The following is an 18,140-nucleotide window of genomic DNA, read 5'->3' as shown; positions in this document are numbered from 1 at the left end:
TATTACTTTAGCCCAAAGAACCTGGCTGTATGGGATCACTTGGCACAAAAAAAGTGAATTCAATAAAGTTACTTTGATGTGACATCCCCATAGGGACTGTCGCTACAGCAACAAGACCTTTAGTTCCTCAAGTCACCTAAAAATAAATAATACTAGTAAAAACAGACTTTGCTTCCCAAGCCATTTTGAAGTTTTCAAAAAAGAAAATCTCACCCAAGAAGAACTGGGGATAAGTGTTGTTAAACTCACTCGTTACACATCCAGCAGGTGTAAAGCATTGCAGTACTGTAATCACAACGTTTTTCCCTGATTCTTATTCTGAGGCAGTTCATCATCCTTTTAATTTACAGTATATATTACATCCCGCCAACCCCAAATACAAGAGCAGAAGAAAATGATGCATTTGGCTACAATGTACTATTTTGAATGGCTAGTAGAGAAATGGGGGAGGGTGCACGTGTGAAAAATGAACACTATATTTATTACTGATGCTCACTATTAAATTTGACAGATAGCATTTGCCTCCAACCTTTCAAGCCAGAAGTGGAACAGATGTTCATGAAAAGCCAGTTAATTTCCTGCCATTTGTGAACTGATTAGAAACTGAAACATTAGCACACTGACACTTCTTTATTTTTAATCTTGCTCGTGTTTTGAAAGGAAAAGAAAAGAACCACCAGGAGCTAAGGTCTGGTTTTCAGATAGGAATGGCTGCGCATTTTTGTTTCCTCTTTTAACCCAAACCATCTCTGTTAAGGAAATAGAAAAGAGCAGAACTGACACCACACAGCCAGTAGCAACTTGGTGCTGCAAACCATCGTGTTCTGCACAGCTGATGCTGCACAGCGAGGGCAGGAGGGAGCGGAGCTGCTGCTCTCACACACCTTCCTGCTGCTACAGCCTCTGAAGCTGTTTTCAGACACCGCTAGTAAGCAGGCGGTTACGCTTGCATAGGTCATTGTCAAAAAACTGAGTGTTCTGCCCTGTAATGAGGAACAAGGAATGAGGAACTTTTCCAGTTTTATTTTTCAGAAGGGTTGTTACTGAGCTGCATTCATAAGAGGCCAAACTGCCTCTGCTTTAATAGTTCCCAGAGCAGAAATTCAGGCCCAAATACAGATCTGGTATAAGCAGGCTCGATTCCATTCAAAACTGAAACGCTGTCTCCAGATCTAATTCAAGGACAACTCACTTTTGTTATAAATATTTATGTACTATTATTAACCGCAGTGGGAGAACTTTGGGCATGCATTATCAGTTATTTATCTACTCCCTGCCCCAAGCAAGCTGAGGCTTTTACTCTCTTGGGTCAGATGTAGCAAGTTACTCTAAAATAAAGCCCGGTCAGAAACTTTCTGACAAAGCAAGGTTTTGTTGGATAATCACAATTTGCTAAGGCTGAAACATGTTATTTAAAACATCCCGGGGTTTGATGAACAGGCAGAGGGGCTGGGGCAGGGTCCAGCTCGGCTGGGGCAGCTGCTGGGCCAGCCTGGCCGTCCCACCGCTGTTCTTGTCAATTCGGGGAGCTGCCGAGCCTGGGGGGGCAGGTTGCTGTGAATTTAGAAAAAAATTCATCGCCCAAGTCCCCAGGCCAAGTTGAAAATGAGCAAACAAACAAGAAAAAAAAGGGGAAAAAAAATCCTTGCAAACTGGAAACCCTGCTTTTCAAGCCAGCTGTTCTCAAGAGTGATTAAAACAAAACAAGATCTCTGTATTTGAAACCAAGATTTAACAGGAAAATCGGTCAGGAAAGAATCTTCTCCAGGTCAGCACACTGGTCAATATTATGTATCCTTTGCCTATGTTATGCTTACATCTACAAATGGAAAAGCGCATGCTTTCAGGCGTGTAACATATACTTTGCTTATCTTTGCTTATCTACAGCCTGAACAGTGCAACTGTGATCAAACAGAAGATTCAGCGAGCAGCAGATTTTGTCTGTGTGCGTGCACGTGTGTGCTCGCACATGTGTGTGCATGAACTCAGAGTACAAAAATCACAGAAATGCAAAGCTGGCATACAGCGAGGGCTGTTGGAAACGTTGCACGTTGAAAGACAAAAGCTGATGTGTTCCCTATGAAAATGTTCTTGGCTCTGCATTTATTTCACCCAAGGTGTGCCTTTCTGTATGCATCTGGAAAGGTATGTAATTGTTTTTCTGAGTTTCATGCTTTAGTAACAGGTGGTTGGACTAATCCTTGGAAAATAGCATGCAGCACACAAAGCCTAACTCATTTTGAATACTGCTTTTACCACACTGAATCAGCACACACCCAGCTTAAAGGTTATGAAACCTCTTGAGTGAAACTATCCAAGTTACTTACCTCTCCCTTAATATATGAACGGTAAGGATGTTACACAAATATTCTCATCTGTGCTTTATCCTAAACCACAACTGAACGCCACACCTTCAGTTGGAATAAATCAGAGTGACTAAATTGATATCACCAGGACGACGTATTAGCTCAAAATCAAAGCAAACGCCTTGCAAAATCCAGATTTACATTATCTCACATAATATAGCCCTCTTTCCAAAGGTTTGCTAAAAAGTATACATTTCCCCTTTAAATGCCTTTCCTTACTTCACTTTCAAGTTTTCTTTACTTTTTAATTCCTTTCTTCTTCCTACTTCTACTACCACTCCTCTGCTTCCTCCCTCTCCTGGGGGAGGGGAAAGGGAAGAATAAGTGCTTTGTTGTTACTCCCCTCCCCCAGCTTGTAAAGTTTTCTTCTCATATCCCACTGGAAAATAGCATTTCCCTGACAATTTAAAAAATACTGCAATTTTTCATTGACAATTAGATGTTTGAAAGAGAGAATAATAATAATAAAAAGAAAAAAAAGGCAGGCTTGGTGGGGCAGAAAGAACGCGTCGCTTTTTTTTGTTGTTGGACACGTGATGTGTAACTCTGCAGAGTGGGACTCTGCATGACGGTGTCTACGTTTGCGATCGTATCGCTCCCAGCAGTGAGAGTCGAGCAAACCGAACTAATTGAAAAGTGAGAGAAGCCACTCCCCTCCTGCTCCCGCAGCTCCATCGCCCCCACTTACTCGCTCTTTAAGTCTTTTTGGATTTTCCTTCTCTATTTGGCAGAAGTTTCCTATTCCCAGCTACTCCAGTTCCTTCCCCTGCCCTTCCACTTTATACAGCGATCAGCTGTTGAGCAATTCCCCCTGGCAGGAAGCACCATTATTGCACTGAACACTTCAGAGGAAGCACAGGGAAGCCTGCAGCAGCCTCCCTGCCTGCCCAAACACCATCCTAATATCATTTTACAATTCCAAGCAGTCTCTTCAGCATTATCTGCTTACTCCTCTTTTAGCCTCAACTGCACTCCAGAAGCCAGCCAATTGTATGAAAGGGGCAATTTATTGTCTCACATAAGGCCCACTGCATAATGAATAATTTCACATAAATCATAAGCGTGGTATATAAAATCACCACTGAAGATCCTGGAAAAAAAAACATAAGTCACCAACTAATTTTAGAATCGTACAAGTCTAACCACTGAAAGGAACACTGAACCGACAGGGAGGGGACTGAAACACAATCAGGGAGGGAACACAAAACACCACATTTAATAGGCACAACAGTTGTAATATTTACAGAGAGCCTTCTATCTACAAAAACCTTAATCTTTTCAATTAAAAAAGTTTGTTGTATTGCTGAGTTTATTTTAATATTTCTGTATAAAATCACTTTGATTTCAAAAAATTCCCCCTTCCCCCTGATGTCCACTTGCTTATAATGTTCTGTTGCTAACTCAGGGAATTTAAAAAAACCAAACAAAATACCAAAAACAAAACAAAACCCTAAACAAACAAAAACAACCAAACAAAAAACCAACAAACAAACAAGCAAACCCACCGAGGCTTCTGGATAAATTATTAAAAAGAAAAAGAAGACTACAATAAAAACGTTGAATGCATGTAATTTGGTAAAATTATGACTAAGGCAGGACATGATAACAGCCTAAAATACTTGACGTGTAAACGTTAAAGACTGGTATGGAACAGTGTGGGCTGAAATGGAATGAGACTGAACAGCAACACAGTCTCCTAGACTGTGGAATATTTTGCTAATAGGAGTGATGTTTGAATCACTTAAAACTAGACTGGGGAAGGAACTGGAGAACATACTACATGGATAGAGACACAGCTACATCAAAGGGTGATTTTCAGTCTATGAGTCACCGTGACAGCTGTGCCCCGCTGGGAAAATGCAGATCACAGAGCTCAGGATGCAGCACAGCAGAGCAGGGACAAAGCCCTGTCTGTCCAGGGGACCTGGCCACACAGCCCCTTCGACTGAGACATCAGGCAAATCCAGAGTCCGAGCATCTTCAGGACATGCTGCAAACCTGTCACCCTTGGGAATTGTCTCCGCTAGGAGACAGGCACAACATTAGTAGTCCCTTCCACTTGGAAAGTCCAACCAACCGAATAAAACGAAGAAAAGATAAAAAATCCAAACACATCGCCAACCCAACTTGTCTATAAACAAAGATCTTATCCCAAAAGAACTTTGATCCTGAAATGGACAAATGACCAACACTATGAAGTCCACCACAGACTCTCCTTCTGCACAGCAGTGCCTGCATATGGACCTGGGAATAAAAATCCTTAAGCCAAAAGAACAATTATTCCTGCAAAATTATTAAATACATATTTTCTAGTAGTTGATTTTCACATGTAAATAGCCTGAAGTCCAGAGCACAGTTGAATCCTCAAATGACATGGAAGTGGAGCGTTTGCCCAGACTTCTTTCATTTTTTTTTTTATTTTAAATTAACAATTAAAAAATAATTACATTTATGGTCTGCCCAGTGGAAGCTGCTGTTTAAAATCAGTGTATTGAACAAAGGGAAACTAAGGCATATACTGATTTACACTCAGGGTCCACATATGTGTTACAAAATCAGAGTTTGCTAGCATTGTTTTATTATATTTATGTTGTATAAACCTAACCCACACATCAAAGCCTCGCATCATCAGTAAAGTTTGCTGTGGCGAATTGTGACCTCTATATACTTCAGGTAACTCTTGGTTTAAATGACCAAAATGAAAGCAACTATTCCACGAAACTAAAAGCTGCAACGACAGAAATCCCCTTCCTTTATCCCAAAGAACTGCAGCTGGAAATTTCCCATGACCAATTTCATAATTATGAAATTAATTTTCATCTGAAAGCCAATGGGAATTTGGAAACAGACCGAGGTCGTTCTTATTGTTTTCCTGAGCCAGAGCTACTCCTGGTGCATTTCCAGGAACGCCCACCCTGCTAAAACAGTGAGGAACGTGGCCATTTGACAGGCATGAATTTCTGCAAACAATTGTTCTCATGTACTAGTAAATTCACCTAAAAACTAGAAATATTTAACACACCATAGTCTTTAGTGGTAGTATTCTGTCCTCCTAACCTAATTATAGCAAAATTCATTTAGCTCTTTCCCTCTTCCCAGATACATCTAAAACCAGAAAATGAAATTATAGTTCTGCAGAAAGTTTGACTTGACTTGGGGTTGAGGGAAACTGAATTACTGGATTTATTCCAAATGTTAAGTGTCTCACATTTTTAGACTTGAAAACTCTGTATTTTTCATTTTAGAATAGATAGCACTGTAGTCTAAACTATAAAATAGACAAAACCAAATGCCATATTTTCCTCCTAAAATTAGTTTAAATGTAACCTTGTCAAACCTTTCTGGTTTTGACCTGAACAGAATTCTGGTTACATTGATGTGATTTTATGAAGCACTTTAACTCTGAAAGTCCTGCATATAATCAGCTCTTGATTTCCTATAGGTGAGTTATCCAATTTGCAGATTAAACCAGACTCTGCCGTCTCCAGGAACACCCCTTGCTGCTCAGTAAGTGACAAAGAGTACGTGCTGCGCTGCCTGGCCTTGTTTACTGTTTGATAATTTATAGGCTTTTAGAATGGGAATTTACTGTATGTTATTCTTATAACCTGATATCTATTCTATATGACAGGTGACTGAAAGTGAACCACAAGTACAATTTTGTCGCTGACAGACACTGCTTGAATGTGCTCTTTTTTTTCTGAAGTATCTTCTTACTAAACATACCTTTATAAAAAATGTCTTATTAGCAGACACAGAATTAGTTTAGCGACCTTTTGTGTGTGTGTGTATGTGTGAGAGACAGATCTTGTGGTCTTTCATTTTCTTTTAAACCAACGTTAAATGTGTGGCTGAAATTACTAAAAGCAGCATTATTTAGGCTACAGGAAACAGATATGGGATTGTTTTAAATCATTAATTTAGACTACTTGTTTCCTTTTTGGTTCAATTATTCTAATAGACAATAATACCAGGGCCATAAGACCATGCCCACTGCAACTGGAAGGTACTATTTTTGTATGGTCTGACAGGCCTGAAATGTTTCTGTGGCCTTTGCACAAACAGTTTCATGACTAATTTACATTATATTGGTGCAGTTAGTGCCAGCATGGCAACAGACAGCCACTTGTGCATGGAGCTGCACAGCCTTGCTGTGAAATCTTTGACCTGCCTTCCTACAGGTAGATGAAGAAAGTAGCCCATGCCAATACATCAAATGAAAATTGTCCAGCTTCCAAGTTTTGATGTAGCTTTTAAACCAGAGATGCATAAAGCCTTACCAAAGAAATAAAGCTAGGTATATACAAGAAGAAATATTTGTGCGTCTTTTTTTCGCCAGAATACTGAGGAAGAGCAGTTCCATCATGAGTACTGATGCAAAACACATTTTGGATTGAACAGTCAAGGAAGTGTGTTCTTGGGACAATTCTCAAAAGCTGAGGTTTTATTTGCATAATAGATCAGATAATTTGCATAACCTGGCATCTCTTATTTCTGTCATCAAACAGGAAACAGAAATAACAGAATGTGACTTGTGGCCAATCATGTGATGAAAAACTAAACAACACGAACCTCCTCCTGGACCGTCTGTGGAGAAATCACAGGACACACTTTGTTTGTACAAGCTGTTTGATGAATCGTTGTGAACAAATAGACTTGAATCAGGCGATTTAAAATAAAAATGGGTTAAATTAGATTATTCCTGATGACTGTGATCAAATCTGTAAGTGGCTTATTTTATCTCATTCCACGAAATATTACATTTTATCTAAAGAAATTATCGAATGCTTAAGTTTAAGGCATGTATTTCATTATAAAGTGAGCCACGCTGAGCAATACTTTTGATGAAGAAGAAAGTTTTGAGCCTCTTGCAGTTCAGATTTGGGTCGCTTATTTTGTTCGGGTTACTCTGCTCATCCCAAACCCAAACTTGACTCTCACTGACATTATAAATGTCACTTGTCCTCCACCAGGTGTTGCGAGCCTTTTTTTTTTTTTTCCTTTTTAAGCACATTAATACTCAAACATCTCCTGTGTGGAAACAAAATCAGCAGTTTCTCTTTCTCTAAGTATCTCTGACACAGATACCACCAACGGCTTCTGGCACAAACAGGCAGGAGCTTTCAGATAGGCTATCGGTCACAGCACACAGGCTGGGTACAGAGCCCCAAATCTTCCTGGAGCTATTAGGTTCCAGAATTAAGGTTTCTGGCTCAATTCTATTGCCGCTTGGTAGGCTTTGAAGGAGGAACTGCTGTTCCTGCTTCACAGAATAAATAATCCTGCAAAACATTGATCGCTCAGTTACAATAAACCACTCTGTACCTTGCAAACTCTATTCTCAGCTGTACTTGGCAGGTCGTTCTTTCAGTACCTTCTCCAGAGTTCTACTAACAAGCCTGAAATAAGTGATTTCTCAGAGCACAGACACGCTCTTTCTAAGAACACAGATATCTCTTAAAAAATCTGCACCAAGATGCTCGAGCAGCATTGCTGCACGTGGGAAGCTGCATTTCGCAAGCCTCTCACGACACTGCTCTGTTGTGCATGCCAGCAAAACCAGGGCACAGGCCCTCGGAGGCGAGCGTTGCATTTGTTTCCTCTTTAAGCTTTGATATTGTATTAGCTACACTGCGATCTTTATTAGAAGCAAGGAAACACTAGCTACGTAGTTTGTCAGGCAGTGGCAGATGTGAAGTGTTTTTTTGTTTTTGTTTGTTTTGTTATTAATTTTATTTCCTTGTTTGTTTTTTAATGCTTAGCAGGTTCTGACAGCTCTGCAAACATACATTTGACCAGTGTACAACATGCATCTTTTTGGTACTTTCTATTTCAAGCTTTTATTCATTATGGTGGGGTTGTGGTCAGAAAATAACTATCTGAAAATATGCCCTTCCTCACTATGCTTCTTAGTGTCTTATTAACCACAACTTTTATAGCATCTGCTTGTGCTATGCAGGTACATGAACACTGAGAGGGAAGCATATAAACTAGATTTATGCTGGTTGCTCAGACTGACCGTGGTGACACTCCCCGTTTTATATAATAAATCAATACCTCCCTGTGGAAGAAAAGCTGGAAGTAGCTTATCACTCAATCTTAAACCACAGACAGGTCTCTGTCCCCACTCAGCCGCTCATTGCTGCCATCTCCGAATTTGCTGGCAAGCTGCTTTTTTTATGGCTACGTCTGGCTCATTTGGCCTGAAATTGATGAGCTCTAGCACAAAAGTGAGGTGGTTTCTGCCAACCTGGCTCTTTGCCCACTGTCGCCTTAAGAGCAGCCCCATAGCAACTTGGTCCCCAGGTGGGGCAGGGGCAGCATCTCCTCAGCATCAGCTGGGTGACCACCCGCATCCCTGTCCTTGCACAGGGCTCGCATCATCCCGCAGTGGAAGCAGAAGCTCATGTCCATCCTGGGCATTGCTCCACACTCCCCAAGCACCCCAAAAAGCTCAGAGCTCCAGCCTGTGCCACCTCATCCCTTCCAGGAGGATGACTGGCTTCCAGGAATGGCACTACTGATAATATTTGCTTGACAGAAATGCAGCAGGAAAACTAAAGCACATTATCCCACCCTTCCTTATGCCAGCCAAAGCTATAGGGAAATGTCATACCCTTTACTTGGCTAACTAACAAATGAATTTTCCTTCTTCCAGACTACATTAAAAACTATAAATAAAAATCTTTCTGGCTCTGGTAACTAGGCCTTTGTCCATCATATGATTTAAGTGCATGGAGAGTCAGAAATATATACCAAACTTTCCAGGGATAAAAACACAGCAGTTGTAAGCACAAGGACCTCCAACTAAATTTAGGGTTTTTTTCCTGTTATCGTAATTATCTACCTCTTTCCAATAACTTCTGTTTTAATCTGTGAACTGTGATTAAAGGGTAAACTGCTAATTGCTTCAGCCAACAGGTTTAAATTCTTATTCTTATCACCAAAGAAATCTCAGTGCAGTGATGTGCCCATCAGAACCAACTGAAGAACTTGAACATTTGCCTCATTTACACAAAAATTTGATCTGGATCCATGACTCATATCTGCCTGAACCAGAATGCTGACACCGAATACCAGGAACTTGAGACACCGTGTGGAGTAGGAACCATCCTTCATCTTTAAAGAGAGTTCAGAATACACTTTTTCCGTTATTAAACTGAAATAAGTATTAGTCAGTTTTAGAAGCGTTTCTCCATTTTCAGCCTCAGGAAATAGCATAGTTCCTAAGAGCTGCGACCGCAAACTAGAACCCCATTGTGTGAACTATTCAACAAAAAGAGCAAGATACTTTATTTACAAAGACAATGCCTTCTCCGATTTATAGTGAAAGGAGGAAATTAAAAATTTTCCTGTATGCTGAAAGGATGTAACTGATAATACATACCCTGCACAGGTCCTGCTGAGTGTGCTTTTTAAACCCAGATGAATTTGCACTAGAAATAATTCCGGAAATGCTGGCAAATAATTTCCCAGTAGTACAGGGATTGAGAACACTTTGGACCTGTAGGATAAGAATGCTTCCTCTTAAAAGCGACTGATTCTGCAGCGGATATTCTGCTGAGGTTACATAGATGGCAAGGTAAGGATCCCAGTTGTCCCAGTATACACAAGGCTTTCCCATTAATAACTCAGCTGTCTGTCCAAGCTCAGCTGATTGTGACAGGTATGACTGCACTCCTTTTTTAGTCATGCAGTTAGGATTGCATAAAGTATTTAATTAATTATGTATGTAACCAGGCAATTATGTATCTCACAAAGCAGTTATACAGTTATCTGACTTACACATGAACTAAAAGCACGGAACTGACTGTACAACTGTGTATACAGTTAGGACAGATGTAAAACATGAATCAGTTGTCTTTGCTTAACTGTGTGCAATTGTCAGCCATCAATCCTATTTTTATTTTGTACCGGACATGCTTCAATTACTTCTCTTAGTTAACAGCTTTCCCAATTGGATGGCAGTGTTAGGAGGGAAAGGTTTACAGTACAAGATTTCACAGGTCTCAAGGAGAAAATTGAAAGTTGCTTTCTGAGAAAGATATGGTGAGAGAAAACAGCGTAGTTTTTCTTCTAAGCAATGTGGTAAAGTACACAGGTAAGCATGTTTCCTCTCCAGCAGCCATCTGGCACAGCACAGTCTTTGTCCCTCTCTTGTCATTAGCATTGTTTTTATTTCATTCTTAATATGAACAAGTCAGTAAGAGAGGAACAATAACACATCCACAATAGAACAAAAAAGTGACTTCCGAGTTATGGTGTTGACCAAATCTCTCTTGACCTTTTTGTTTCTTCTGCATTTGAAAGACAAAGAGAGAATGGAGTGGTGAATATGTCTTTTCATATACATAAGGCACTTACTCTCATTTATCCTCTCTTTTTAATTTAAAAGCAGTGCTGTGGCTTTTGCTTAACATTCATGTCACACTGTGCATAGATACATTTTTAGGCACGTTATTATTTTTTTCTGTCCTAAGCACACGAGTTTTTGCAAGGCAGCAGATGAAGAAACCAGAGCGTTCTCATTTCCCCTTTATCATCACCCCCTCTCCCCTTCGGTGACACTCCTGCACTTTTGAATGCCCAGACTCACACGCTCCATATCACCTTTTAATCAGCAGGATCCCAAAAAGCTACCAAATGAAACCCCGTCTCCAGCAATACCCTGAACAGCGCTGAACAGGAGCTCTCCTGAGCCAAACATTAAGAATTAAACCACACAGTGGCATTGCTTCATATTTTTGTGAAGGGTGGGATTAACAGGAAACCTGAACAGGGATTACCGGACACAACATCCAGTTTGAGCTGTAAATCCTGAAAAAATATATCAAAGAGTAAGCAGAGGGAGATGCAGGGAGGTTTGGGGGCATGCGCTGCTGCCCTAACCCACAGTTCGGATAAGCCACCATTTCGCTGAGGCTGCAGAAGCGTTATTTACCCAGAACACCGCTGCAAAGAAATTGCTCTGAAAACGTTTTGGAGGACTCTTTCATTAGTCTCCCTCCATGATCAGAAAGATCCTTCCAAAGAAAACAAATGACTTGGAGTTTCCCAAAATGGTGTCTCCAGCATCTTCCCTTGCAGTGACACCCCCATCCCTGGCACATCTGCACCTACAGGCACCACTCACCCTACCTGATCTCTAGATAAATTTTTATTATGTAGGTCTGGGATTTTTTTTTTTCTTCCTATGAATGGGACAACAGGAAATATATTTAAAAAACCCTGCAAGTGCAACTGCTTCAACAGTTTTAGTGACTGAAACGCCCAAGAGCCTGAGTCCAAGTGCCCTCTGCTGGCACTGCAGAGAGATGTGGCAACGTGGGAGGGGAGGGAAGGGGGGCAGAAAGAGAAGGGAAGTGATATTAAGCAATAGTGAAAGGAAACTGTGTCAATAAAGTGGGTATGGCCTGAAAACTATAATCACATAGCAGAGCTATTAAGCTGCTGGCAGGCTGGGTTGTTAGTGTAACAGAGAACACGCCAGCTAGCATCTTGCTTTGTGAAAGCAGTGACAGCCAAGATGTCGAAACAGCTTCTGTTCTGGGGGTGGGGAAATGGGACATAATGGAACTCTTTTTAATGTAAAGTAATGTCTCTACTTCTAATACAGAAGATCACTTATTTTCCCTTTTTTAATAAATTTATTTTATTTGTGGCTTTTAAATTTCACATTGGAAAAAAATAGTAAGGGACAAAAGGAAGAAGACTTCTGATTACTCAGTACTTAATGTCTTTATTTTAAAGCTGAGAAAAGCAGTTGTGCAACAATGACATTACCACATGAATCTGGTCTTGGAAGAAATTATATCATATGTGCTCATGGGAACTTAATCCATGAGATCCCAGGAATGCTGGGATTGTGTGTGTGTACATGCACGCACACAACGCTAACAAAACAGCTCATGGAAAAATCTGTTTCAGACAGTCATTTTTGGACAGAACAACTCATTCTTGCCCTGTTAGAAATGCAGGGTGTACAGTTTTATTGGTACTACTGCGCTGACTTTTAGTGAATTTGCAAGGTCAAGAAGTGCTGTGTAGCATACAACTGCAGAGCATTCAGCTTTTACTGAGTTCAGTAGTCCACAGGATCACATCAACTGCGTCAATAAAAGTTACAACGAACCTAGCAATATTATAGATAAACAGATTAACTGCAGTAGAACAGCAGGGCTAGGTAAGAAAAGAAATTTAACAAAAATTCAAGCAGCAAACTTTGATAAACTGGTGGATAAAAGTATTTGTATTTCTGGGAAAGTACTTTTCAGTTCCTGTCATGACAGCAGTGACTTTTTTTCAGATTTACCAAAGAGATTGTGTAAAGACTGGAAAGTCACACAGCATTCACAAGATAATGAAGACGCTGGGGAAGTGAAGCCCAGAACAGGAGAGCAGGACAGAGATGGGATTCAGCTGCCTCATGAGGAGGAAACTTGGGGAAGTAACTGTTTTGTCTGTTTTTCTGCCAGGAAGGCAGGGGAGGAGGCTGCTCTGTACAGTCTGAATAGAACTGGATGGGATTGTGATTAATCACTGCAAGACTGATGTCACTACTGCAAATCTGCGTCCAGTGTCCTTTTTTTTCCCTGCTATGTCCAGAATCAGTTTCAAAAACACTAAGTAATTCAGTAAGTAGCTGCAATGTTTATCATACTGGGAGAGGACAAGAACCACTCGAGATTTACAGCCTTGCATCTGTTTTGCACTCTGTGATTCTGCTACATTCAGTTTAGGTAATCCTGATGTAGACTCATTCCATCTAAGTAAAATCAAGTAAAATTCTGACATTTAAATTATCCTAGTGTATGTTGAAACCTACCAGAAATGGTGACAAGACTTTTTGTGAAATCAGATTTATGCGTTATACTTTTTCTTAAAAATCACGTATTATGCATTTGTTAGTCTGGAAGTTGAAGTGAGGATCCTATAGAATTCCCAGCAACCACCACCAGATCAGCTGCACAGTATCAGCCCAAAAAAGCTTGAAATCTTGGCCACCTTTCCCACATAAAAATAAAAAAATAGCAAAATTCTCCTGCTAGCCAGTGAGCTTAAGGTCTCTTTCTGTATGAAACACATGTTGATATTTGATTACTCCCTTTAATAGTGTCCATCTGTGGAAAGGGCTGCAGTGCTAATACACATGCATGAAAGTAGTAATCTTATTTTCAATACCAAGCATTGTTTTATCTGCTTCATCTTTAATATTTCAGTGCTGAGAACAGGTTGTGCGTATGGTTCTGCAGCAGCTTGTTTGCAGTCCATTTCACTGTGAACACCTCCCTTCTCACATCTTCCCTTTCCCACCTGAGCTGATTCTTTATATGGTGCGGCAACATTAGCTTTTATATAGTGTTCACCATCTGGCCCAAGCCTAAACCTCATGGGCTGGATATTAAAACATAAGCAGCTCAGTAGTGGTTATGATAATGAAAGTTAAATATCCCACCAAATGCAATGGGGAATAAATAAAAAGAAAAATAAGAAAGAAAGAAAAGGACACTCTTGCCTAAGCGTAGACATATCTGGCTTGAACAACAAGCACATGTGAATCAGGGCTGGAAACATTGTCCCTTGGAGAAGTTTGCCAAACCTGTCTTGTGGAGAAACTTCTCAAGTGTAATATACACTGTGAAAAATTAAATTTAACACATCCACATGTATGTCTTTATCTGCTGTTGGGCAGCATTTCAGTGCTCTCTGTACTGCTGGTTCTAGTGTAAAGAAGCCCAATTACATTTCCAAAGTAAAAATAAGCGTAGGAACAATAATGCATTATCTTACTGGAGGTGTCTATTTTGAAGGCAGACATATGATTAACTTGCAAAAACTGATCTTTCCAGCCAGAAAATATATTTTTTTCCTCTCTAGACAGTTAACAGCTAGATCCAAATTCAGACTAATGACTGGAATAAAGATCTCACTTGACTATCTGAGATGTTCATTGATGATAACAACTGGATTACATCAGTTTAAGTTCTCATCTCAGATTGCAAACTGAGATCTTTCAGAAGTACTTCTGTACTTCATATTCTCCTGTTGGTAGGGCAGAAATCAACTAGATGTGTTATGAGGAAGACAGATACAAAAAAGTACTTGGATAAGGTATCAATACATGGAATCTGACAATAAAGTTTTGATCATGAAAACATAAAAAAATATTCCTCAGAAACATGTAGTAAATTGTCCACAAACTTACAAATCCAGTTCCAAACTAACATCACATTTTTCAGCCTTTATAGGACCTAACACCACAGTGTCATGTAGAGTCAACTTGAGGGAGTAAATTAAAAATAAATGAGAAGGTCGAAAGCACACTAATAATGTCAGTTTGGGGTGACCTTTACAATATCTCTCTGCCAAAGAATCAGCATTCATAAAAGGTTAAGCTCTTTGAGAAGTTACAAGCCAAATACCCCCAAATTGAAGCATGCATAATCATCAGTTGCTTAGGAAATTCTTGGCAAACATGCGTACGTAAGAATAAAGATACATCTGTGAACAAAAAGCGTAAGGAACACTTTCTGCAAAACCCTAAATACTGTTTCCATCCTAGAATACAGACATTTATAAGTAATTCTGCCAGTAACCAGTAGTAATTTTAGTACAATGTTTGTTTCCAAGTACTTGAAAGCACCTACTCTTGTGTAATGGGCTAGAAATAGTAACTACCATCTTTACCCTGTCTACAGTAGTGTGTTTTCTTCTTCTTTTTTTCTTTTTTTTTCTTGAAGCTAGAAAAATGAGGCACAGACTTGATAGAAGGAGAGCAAGTTTTTCTAAATTCTTCTGCTTTCAGCATATGGTTTAGTTTCAGTTTTCTCCAAGCTAGGACAATATGCTTTACAGGAGACAAGATGACAAATGCTTAATTTTGGGTTCAGTTAAAACAAACAACTTTCTCTGAAAGCACATGCTTTGTTTCAAAGTGACATTTGTTAAAAGCCTTAGTGTCCATATTATATTACATCACTGCAGGTCAACTATCGTGACTGACACAGTGACATGGCACAATGAAAGAAGGCAGATTTGCCTTAACCCTCGCCACGCCACATCTCGTGTATGCTCTGAACACACCACAGGTTTTGGATTCCTTTTGCACTGTTTCTAAACCTCTTTGCAGCAATCAAGATAAACTACAAACTTAAGATACATAGAGATTTTTGCTTGTTGAGAAAAACAAGCAACAAAAAAAACCCAAACAGCAGTCCCCTCCCTCCCCCGCAAGATTAACGGAATAAAAAACAGACCAAAAAAGTATTTACCATAAAGCACGCACCAAGAAACACTATTTCATTCTGTCTGGCACAGGCAGGCTTTCAGATGCGGACATGCCAAATCCCAACCTCCTTCTCCCACATCAAGACACTCAATACAAGCCCTGCCCGGGTCTCTCAGGGAGGCTTTGAAGTGACACATCTACTCATTAAATACCAGCGCATTTTACAGGGGAAGGCAACTTTAAAAAAGTAAGCTTGTTATTTCTGTGATGAATGTTCCTATGTACTTCTGAGCTTCAGTAAATTTACCATTCACAATTAAATAAATATTGATTGAGATCGAAGCTGGTTATGTTTTCAAGGTTGAAGTTAGGTGGCTAAGTCCATATTTAGGCTTCCAAAAAAAGGCGGGAGAACACATTGCTTCATTGGGTTACAGGTGTGCAACGCTTCCAAAAGGTTGTTTTTTAACAAGGGCTTGAATTAAGGCATTGCCACAGCACTTCCAGAGAAATCTCACCGCTAAATCCAGAAGAAGCTAAAAGCAGAAAAGTTTATCAAGGACGAGTATCTCCTTGAGCAGCCATAAATGGACACCACATGAAAGCCTGAACACATACTCAGAATTAAAAAGACAATCTACACCAGTTTGTCTACCGTGAGGAATGGTTTGGTAACACACAGCTCCTACCAGGTCCTCTCCAAATCCAGCCTTTCTTCTGACAGCAAGCTCAATCTTCCTTCCCAATTACTTTCAAAGGAGCTTAAACCTTCTCAGCAACTCATATATGAGAACCAACTGGGCTGACTCAACCCCCAGCAGTAATTAACCCTTGCTAGGTCTCTGTGGGACTTGCAGACCCCACCACAATGGCAGATTGATGGAGACAAAACCCTAGTTTTCACTTGGCAATTTTACTGGCAGGATTGTGTGGAGGCAAGAGGGTGGGAGAAGAGAGCCAAGAATTATTTTCAAGTATAGCCACAACATCAATAAAAGCCTTAGCATGGATTTAGTCACACTGGAATTAAATTGTGCAGCTCATGGCTCTGGCAGGGGTGCTCTGCTAGCATAGTTGCAAGCACTTAGCTATAATCACTAAAATGCTTCTAGTGTGCACAATCAGCGGGTTCTCTGGCTACAGAGAATTGTTTCTACAACATCTAAGACCAGCTTCTGTTCCATGATTGGGGATTTGAATATAGCTACAGCCATTGTGTGTCAATAAATAGGTGTTAATATAGTTATCTCAGTTCCAGAAGGACAGGGAACTGCTGGAGAGGGTCCAGCGTAGGGCAATGAAGATGATTAAGGGAGTGGAGCATCTCCCTTATGAAGAAAGGCTGAGGGAGCTGGGTCTCTTTTGTTTGGAGAAGAGGAGACTAAGGGGGGACCTTATTAATGTTTATAAATATATAAAGGGTGAGTGCCACGAGGATGGAGCCAGGCTCTTCTTGGTGGCAAACAATGATAGGACAAGGGGTAATGGGATCAAGCTGGAACACAAGAGGTTCCACTTAAATTTGAGAAAAAACTTCTTCTCAGTAAGGGTGACAGACACTGGAACAGGCTGCCCAGGGAGGTTGTGGAGTCTCCTTCTCTGGAGACATTCAAAACCCGCCTGGACATGTTCTTGTGCGACCTCACCTGGGCGTTCCTGCTCCAGCAGGGGGATTGGACTAGATGATCTTTTGAAGTCCCTTCCAATCCCAAACATACTGTGTTACTGTGATACTGTGATCTAGTCTTGATTATGGAATTTGCTGAAGGATGTCTGCTAATTGGTGCTGCAGACATTTCAGAGGTTGCTGTCTCCACCTACTTGCTCTACTATTCTAGCAGCTGAGTGAGAGGACACCTTTTAGTCCTCTCAGGTCACACCCAGGGATTTCAGTTTGCAGAGATAAATACCCAAAGCTGTGAAACTCTTGAGCTGAAGAGGTAGCACAGCTTTACTTCTGCAAGTCTCCTGTAGTGTTTCCAGTGAGAATCACAAGGCTTTAGAAATTCACAAGGTATCTGTTTAGCTAGATGCTTATATGAACCTGATCTCCTCAGCAGCCAAGCATGATGTGCATTCAGATATAACGTGGTATCACCATCAGAGTGGTGGCAGCAAGCACTTATGTTCACAGATTTACTAGAAATAGTGTAAACTATGTAGAGAGTGGAATTTATGGTCTTCTGTACAGAGCTGAATAAAGAAGGCTTTGAGAAGGAACAGATAAGAGATGAGAAGCAGGCAGCAGGACACCTGCAAGCTGAACTCCCACTGTTCCCACCAGCCTGGCATTGCAGCAGCGATTCCAGGGCTGCCCTGTAAACCCACGATCCCCCCAGCCCGCAGAGGCTGCAGGCAGCTGCTGGCAAAATCCCCAAATCCCACACTTTCTCCCAAACCCTCTGTTTGTGCCATTGAAGGGAGATGCTCCCCGAATGCAATGCTCTATGACAACCTGCCTGCAGAGGAATCGTGACAGCAGTGTTTTGATTTGAGCCTTCTAAAGTGAATGAGTGATAGGAAGATTGACACTTCTACCAGACAGA

General features: G+C 40.6%; 1 long non-coding RNA gene across 1 annotated transcript; it reads left to right on the top strand.

Moving 5' to 3' along the window:
* Positions 1-1,394: 1,394 nt before the first annotated feature.
* LOC110356831 (uncharacterized) lies at positions 1,395-7,060 on the top strand. Its single transcript, XR_002410135.2, has 4 exons — positions 1,395-1,768; positions 1,888-2,145; positions 5,809-5,873; positions 6,875-7,060. It is a non-coding gene; the product is annotated as an uncharacterized LOC110356831 (long non-coding RNA).
* The last annotated feature ends 11,080 nt before the right edge of the window (positions 7,061-18,140 follow it).

Source organism: Columba livia, chromosome 16, assembly GCF_036013475.1.
Source record: "Columba livia isolate bColLiv1 breed racing homer chromosome 16, bColLiv1.pat.W.v2, whole genome shotgun sequence".
NCBI lineage: Eukaryota > Metazoa > Chordata > Aves > Columbiformes > Columbidae > Columba > Columba livia.
Note: the sequence above shows the minus strand (reverse complement) of the source record. Positions and strands in the feature narration are given on the sequence as shown.